General features: G+C 47.3%; 1 long non-coding RNA gene across 1 annotated transcript; it reads left to right on the forward strand.

Moving 5' to 3' along the window:
- The first annotated feature begins 344 nt into the window (after window positions 1-344).
- LOC134484044 (uncharacterized) lies at window positions 345-6557 on the forward strand. The gene is made up of 2 exons (XR_015646644.1): window positions 345-949; window positions 5532-6557. It is a non-coding gene; the product is annotated as an uncharacterized LOC134484044 (long non-coding RNA).
- The last annotated feature ends 1075 nt before the right edge of the window (window positions 6558-7632 follow it).

Below are 7632 nucleotides of genomic sequence, written 5' to 3' on the forward strand. Positions count from 1 at the left end.
GTGACAGAAGATGTTTGATTCCCAACAAGGCTGGTTCAAGGGGTGGTTTAACCAATCCCCTTGGTTTGCTACCCTGGTGTCCACCTTGATGGGACCCTTAATCATCCTCCTCCTAATCCTCCTCTTTGGCCCCGGCATTCTAAACAGATTGATGCAGTTCATAAAGAACAGACTCTCAGGCATTCAGACGCTTGTTCTCACGCAACAATACCAGAGGGTAAGACAACAGGAAGAGATTCCTTAGAATTCGATTTGAGTAAAGGATTTTACTCAAGGGTAAAAGAAAATGGGGGAAAATAAAAGACCCACCCCATGAGTCTTAACTCAGAGCTGCAACTGAAGGATTAAAAATTAATAATAAGCCGCCTAGCTACCCAAAAAGAAGAGGTAGGGTCTGTGAGAACATGAACTTTTCACCCCTCCCTTGCTGTACAATGGTTCCCGGAACATTCTTGCATGAAAAGTTTCCTGGAACAGCCACAATGACCCATAGCCTCCGGCCACAATGGTCCAATGGCCCTGAAAATGTCACTACCCCTAATCACAATGTCACAAAGTCCTGGGTGTGTTGCCTAGTGTTACACATGACTAGCATATGACCTAAATGTATGGGCAGTTTGTGGTTTTGGAATTCCCCTCCTCCCTCCCTCTTGATCCCCCTGGTTTGTGGTTTTTTCCTTTATAAGCTCTGTGAAAATTCAGGTCGGGGTCGAACTCCTCTACTCCCTGTGTGGTGTATGAGTCTCGACCCCAGCATGCTGGCCTGAGCTCTCGTTTCATCTCGCCTACAATAAATCTTCCTCGTGTGATTGCAGCAGGTCGGTGTCTGTGTCCTACTGGGTGCGCGTCTTTCCCGAGACTTGAGTGGGGGGCTCCCTTCGGGGGTCTTTCATTTGGGGGCTCGTCCGGGATCTGCGCGACCACCCAGGGGTCCTAGACCCACTTGGAGGTAAGATTCTCTGTTTTATCTCAGCGCTGTGTCTGGGTCTGTGTCTATGTTCTGTCTGGGAATCTGGTGCGATCGCTGTTTCGGTTTTGCGGACGCTCAGTGAGACCGCGCTCCAGGAAGGAGAGCGGGGTGGATAGGGATAGACGTGTCCAGGTACCCACCGTCCGTTCGCCCTGGGAGACGTCCCAGGAGGACAAGGGGGGACCAGGGACGCCTGGTGAACCCCATCTGATAGGTCCAGAGGAGACTTTACTCCTTGACGACCGGTTTGTTAGGCAAGGTCTGCGACCTGCCGATCAGTTTCAGTGCCTCTGGTCGACACGAAGTCGACGTCGGTTTTGTTTTCTTTTTTCTCTTTTGTTTGTGCTCGTGTGTGTGAGTGTGTGTGAATTAAGTCCTGTAGTCTGTGTTTTTCGGTACCGGTTTAAGGTCTTAGTGCACTGTCTGGGCAGATGAAGGATTCCTGCCCTGTGCACGAGAGTCTTAGTGCACTGTCTGGGCAGAAGAAGGTTTCCTGCCCTGTGCACGGGTGGAAGAAGGTTCCCCACCCCGAAATGGCGCCTGTGAGTAGATGAAGGATTCCTACTCCGAATAGTCTTTTTCTTTCTTTTTTTCCTTTTTAGAAAGCGCACCGGGGGACGCCCCAATCGCGCAGGCTCTGGGACTCGTGAGAGACGTTCCACGAGTCAGCCTTTGTTGGGTCCTGGCTCTGGGACGCGTGAGAAACGTTCCTCGAGCCGAATTTTGTCGGGAGGACCCGGCAACGGACAGTCAAAAAGATCTGACTGTGACTTTGGAGGTCGAGTTCGGCTGCCTATTTAAGTATAGGCACGGACAAGTGTGCTTAGATGTGTTAGTGTCTGTTGTCTGTATTCTGTTTCTGTGTTTGGTATCCCGGAAGCAGCTAAGGTTAAGCTGCAGTTTGGGCCAGGTACTGAAGGTACCAGGCATCTGTGGAAATTGGTTATAGGATGCTTTGTCTTGGTCTTGTTTGTCTGGATTGTTTTCTGTGGTATTGTCCAGTGTTTTTTTTGACTTTTGTTTCGTGTTTGAATTTGGACTGACGACCGTGTTTAAAATCTTGGACTGACGACTGTGTTTGAAATCATGAAACTGTTTGCTTTGTTCGTCGAAGAGTTTTACTTGGTCCCCTTAACGCTTAGTGAGTAAGAAACTTAATTTTGTAGACCCCGCTCTAGTGGCAGTGTGTTGGTTGATAGCCAAAGTTAATTTTTAAAACATAGTGTTTTGGGGGTTGGGGATTTAGCTCAGTGGTAGAGCTCTTGCCTAGCAAGCGCAAGGCCCTGGGTTCGGTCCCCAGCTCTGAAAAAAGGAAAGAAAAACAAAACAAAAACATAGTGTTTTATCTGTGCTTATGCTCGCAGCCAGCTGTGATGAACTGGGAAAGATTTAAATTTTGCTTGGGAGCAAAGAATCTTAAAGGCAGAGTTTCAGCCGGTATGACACGTAGTGCATAACTGCCTAAAAGATCAAAAATGCTGTTAACAGGCTAAAAAAAAAAAAAAAAAAAAAAAGGGACAGGCTGTGTTAGAAATGCTACAGGAAGAATAATCTAAAAAGGCTGAGAGCTAGGTGGGGCTATAAGGAAAACAAGAATAGGAAAGGAATTTCTGACATTTGCTCACAGTAGGAGAGCACTCATTTAGAGAAGTTCTTTAAGGAAGCCTGCCTTATCTGCTGTCTTTATTCCAAGGGAGGAGTCAGTCTCCAGCACTAAATTACTTGGCGGTAGCCAACGTCAGGATTAATGTTTTCTTTTCCTTGGCCCCTTTAAACCCAGTGAGACAGTTTGGTAAAGGGCTACTACTGAGGTCCTGATAGCCCCAGGTGAACTGGTTACAATTCTTTTATCAGCCCCCTGGCATCTAGCACCCAGGTTCTAACCATCTCTCCATCCTTTTGTTATTAGTTGTTACTAGAAGCCTAGTGTCATTTGGAGGCTGGTTCTCTTGAGAGGCAAAGCCATGGAGCTGACACTGACAATGGCCTTTTTGTTCCAAGAAAGGCCTCCTGGTTTAGCTGTGTGACTAAATGCTGTTTGCCCTCTTCGGTAGACTCTATTCTCAAGATTCTCTTGTTTTCTCACCATCCCATTTGATATGCTTGTTAGTAACTGTTACAGGTCTTCTTTACCACCGATGAAAGACGGAATCCTACTGGAGACCAGAAAAAAATGTTCCAGACACGGATAGAAGGCCCTCACTTCTGCCTGCTCTCTTCAGACGCCTGAAGGTAGGGAGTGCCAGGTCTGCCGCCAGGCTCCAAGGGTCGGTCTCCTAGGGGCTGGAAAATGCCCCACCAATCTGGCTAAGATAAGGAAAAGATATGAAGAGAAAGTTACAGAAACTTGAAGGGTTAAGCTAAGTCGCTGAGAGAGTTATTGTAAGTTGATGCATGGTTCAGGGTCTGTGCAGAAAAGTGGACAGCACCTAATAGCTGTAGAAGAAGATGCAGAGAGGCTGAAAAGAAAAAAAAGAAAGAAAGAAAGAAAGAGGTAAAGAGTGCAGGAAGCTAGGGAAGAAAAGAGACTAAAAGAAGAGGAAGCTAGAGAGCTAAAGAGAGATAAAAGACAAGAGAGGAACATATACTGGCCACAGTAGTTAGGGAACCTAGGAAGACAGTACCTGGCAACAGAAGAGAATTCCTGGCTAAAGATCAGTGTGCCTAATGCAAAGAAAAAAAAAAAGACACTGGGTCAGGGACTGCCCCAGAAAGAACAAGAGGGGACACTGGAGAGCCTCTTGGTCCTAGAGTGCTGGCTATGTACAGAGATAGAAGGGAAGTGTGGATGCAGGGACCCAATGCTCTGTGCTCCTATGCCCCCCTCCAGTGGGCCAATATCCAAAGACCTTGGGTACAGGGGCCTACTGGCAACAAACAATACTTATGGACTGCCCGAAGAACAGTGGACCTTGGCGTGGGCCGGGTAACCCACTAGTTCATAGTCATCCCTGACTGCCCCTATCCCTTGCTCATGAGAAAATTGCTCTCCAAAATGGCTTGCGTGGGCTGAAATGGCTGGGTGAGGCCATGTGTATGCATATCTACAGACTGTGTATGCGGAGCTTAAGACCTGTCTCAGTGCACCAGTACCTGATGCTGGGAGACGAATGGCTTAGCGCTGTTCTACTTGGAACATATCACTCCTGCCAGCCGGGCACTAACAATTATCACCCAATCCAGGACTTAAACTGTGATAGAGTGGCTGATGTTCTGCCTTTGAATAGAGTGTCCCAAAAGATGGGACCACTGGTCAGCTGCCATGGACTAGATTCTCCACCGGTTGGGGACAATCTGGTCACCTTGCTGCCCAATCCGGACCTGGAGCCACCACAGCACGAGTGTCAAGTACTGGCAGAAGCCCATGGGTGGAGGAAAGACCTCTGCGACTGGCTGATTGACCCCTGCTGAAAGCCGAGGACCTTGTCCACAGACGGGAACAGTTCTCTTCATGAATGAAGGTCAGAGACAAGTGGGTGCTGCCATGGTGGACAACACAATGTCATCTGGGATGACTGAACCTCTACCCCCCCCAGTACATCAGCACTGCAGATGCCTTTACCATCTCTTGGATGCCCTGGTGAAGCCAACAACTGTGAGTACTATTCATTGCTCAGGATATCAGGAGGGAAGAGATTCAGTGACATGGGGCAATAACGAAGCAGATAAAGTGGCTCGAAAAATGGTTATGCAGGAGCCCATCCTGGTTGCAGGCCTGCAAGAGACAGCCACTGGGAACTGGGATCGGACTAAGGGATGGCCTCACTTAGAAAAGGCCCAAATTGCTTAAAAGATAAAGGACAATGGCACATTGAGGGGAAAGCTATACTTCCCAGAGAACAAAGAAAAGACTCACTTTGCCAAATACAGAAATGGACTCAATTAGGAGATAAAAAGTTTGTACAAGTAGTTAAGTGTATGTAATAGACTTTAAGATTTTAGCCAGAGAGACAGTAGAAAGTATAAGGTATGTCAATAAGTGAATGCTTAGCAAGCAAACAGGGCAAAGAGACCTAGAGAGTTTGGTGAAAAGTCGAAGTGAACTTCACTGAGATAAAACCAGAAAAATATAATCACAAGTATCTCCTAGTGCTTGTAGATACTTTTTCAGGAATAGATAGAAGCTTTCCTCACCAAACAAGAGACGGCCTCTGCAATCATCAAGAAGATACTGGAAGAAATCTTCCTCCAATTTGGAATGCCCAAGGTAATCTGGTCAGACAACTGGCCCTACTTTCGTTGCCAAGGTAAGCCAGGGTGTGGCCAAGTATTTAGAGGTCAATTGGAAATTACATTGTATTTACAGACCTCAAAGTTCAGGACAGGTAGGGTAAATAAATAGAACTCTAAAAGAGACCCTGACCAAATTAACCATGGAGACTGGCACAGACTGGGTGACACTCCTTCCCTCTTGCTCTCTTCAGAGCAAGAAATACCCCTTCCAGATTCAGCCTTACCCCCTTTGAGATCTTATATGGGGCCTCAGCCCCCCTGACTGTATTAGATGATGTTACTGAACCAACATGTCATAGTGCCATAGTAATAATGATTTGTGTGCCAGGCTAAAAGACCTACAGGTGATACAGAAAGAAATCTGCTCACAGCTGACAGCAGCCTATGCCCCGGAGACCCCTGAGACATCCCATCAGTTCCAGGTTGCAGCTACACTGAGTCCAGACACTCGAGCCTCGCTGGAAAGGACCGTACCTGGTGCTGCTGACCACCCTGACAGCTGTCAATTCTCAGCCCTCACCAGCCGTGTACTAGCTGTTGGGGCTGAGAGCTGGGACCTAGAGGGAAATTCAGTCATGTTTGTCCTGGGTTCTATCAAGATAGGTGTGGGATAGGCTTGATTTCCATTACAAATGATGTAACATTGCATATGTTAGTACTCTTAACACTTCTTGGGACTGTGCCTCAGGGATCACAGTCCGTATAAGCTTAGAAGTTCTAAAAGCTAGTCATGACCTTGGTGGATAGGCTTGGATAGTGTCCAGGTTAGAATCCTCATGTTAAGACTACAATACCAAGCTGTTATGCTAGATGAAGCTGAGTTCTCCATGAAGTTCTAGGATTAGAACTATTAACAAAAAAAAGAAGTGGGGAATGAAGGATTAAAAATTAATAATAAGCCGCCTAGCTACCCAAAAAGAAGAGGTAGGGTCTGTGAGAACATGAACTTTTCACCCCTCCCTTGCTGTACAATGGTTCCCGGAACATTCTTGCATGAAAAGTTTCCTGGAACAGCCACAATGACCCATAGCCTCCGGCCACAATGGTCCAATGGCCCTGAAAATGTCACTACCCCTAATCACAATGTCACAAAGTCCTGGGTGTGTTGCCTAGTGTTACACATGACTAGCATATGACCTAAATGTATGGGCAGTTTGTGGTTTTGGAATTCCCCTCCTCCCTCCCTCTTGATCCCCCTGGTTTGTGGTTTTTTCCTTTATAAGCTCTGTGAAAATTCAGGTCGGGGTCGAACTCCTCTACTCCCTGTGTGGTGTATGAGTCTCGACCCCAGCATGCTGGCCTGAGCTCTCGTTTCATCTCGCCTACAATAAATCTTCCTCGTGTGATTGCAGCAGGTCGGTGTCTGTGTCCTACTGGGTGCGCGTCTTTCCCGAGACTTGAGTGGGGGGCTCCCTTCGGGGGTCTTTCACAACAGGCTTGAACGACCCCAGGCACGCCCAGATACCTAGGGCCGAGTCACCTTTAAAACTAACAAACCATAAAAGGAAAGGAATACAGAACAGACTAGGAGTACCGGATCTGGCAGGAAGGGATAAGCCCCTAGCCCCCGTCATTCAGGACATCCCAGCCCGCACGTACTGTTTTACCATGTTACAACCTCATTCGAATATGATTCAAACCTGCCAATGTGTGTAGCTATACCTTATTACCTCATCATGTGAAATAACCAATCATATGTGAACATGTCTATATGCCTCGTTTAAATCCACCAATCCCCGTAACTATGCATCTGCTTCTGTACGCCCGCTTCTGCTTCCCAAACCCTATAAAAGCCCCATGATGGAGCTGCTGGTCGAGCAAGTCCTCTGAAGAGACTGTGTGCCCGCAGGTACCTGTGTTTTCCAATAAACCCTCTTGCTGATTGCATCCGAGTGGCCTCGGCTTGGTCATTGGGCGCTTGGGGTCTCCTCCAGAGGGAAAGGTCCTCTCTGGAGGTCTTTCATGAGATCATGGGTAAGCGACCAATCAGGTGTGGATGCGCCGCGCTAGGGTTTATATAAGCCATGCCATGCGGGCGCGCGGGGCTCTCCTTAAGATTTCAATACAAGTTTTTGCTACAGCAAGGACTCTTATGTCCCCGCGTGTTTTCTTGCCACCGAGAGGTTGCGAGTGTGACAGTATTCCATTGTGTAGATGTACCACATTTTCTGCATCCATTCCTCTGTTGAAGGGCATCTGGATTCATTCCAGCTACTGGCTATTATAAATAAGGCTGCAATGAACAAAGTGGAGCATGTGTCTTTGTTGTATGTTGAAGCATCTTTTGGGTATATGGCTAAGAGAGGTGTAGCTGCATCCTCATAAAGTGCAATGTCCAATTTTCTGAGGAACCTCCAGACTGATTTCCAGAATGGTTGTACCAGTCTGCAATCCCACCAACAATGGAGGAGCATTCTTCTTTCTCCACA

This window comes from Rattus norvegicus, chromosome X, assembly GCF_021556685.1.
Source record: "Rattus norvegicus strain SHRSP/BbbUtx chromosome X, alternate assembly SHRSP_T2T, whole genome shotgun sequence".
Lineage (NCBI taxonomy): Eukaryota > Metazoa > Chordata > Mammalia > Rodentia > Muridae > Rattus > Rattus norvegicus.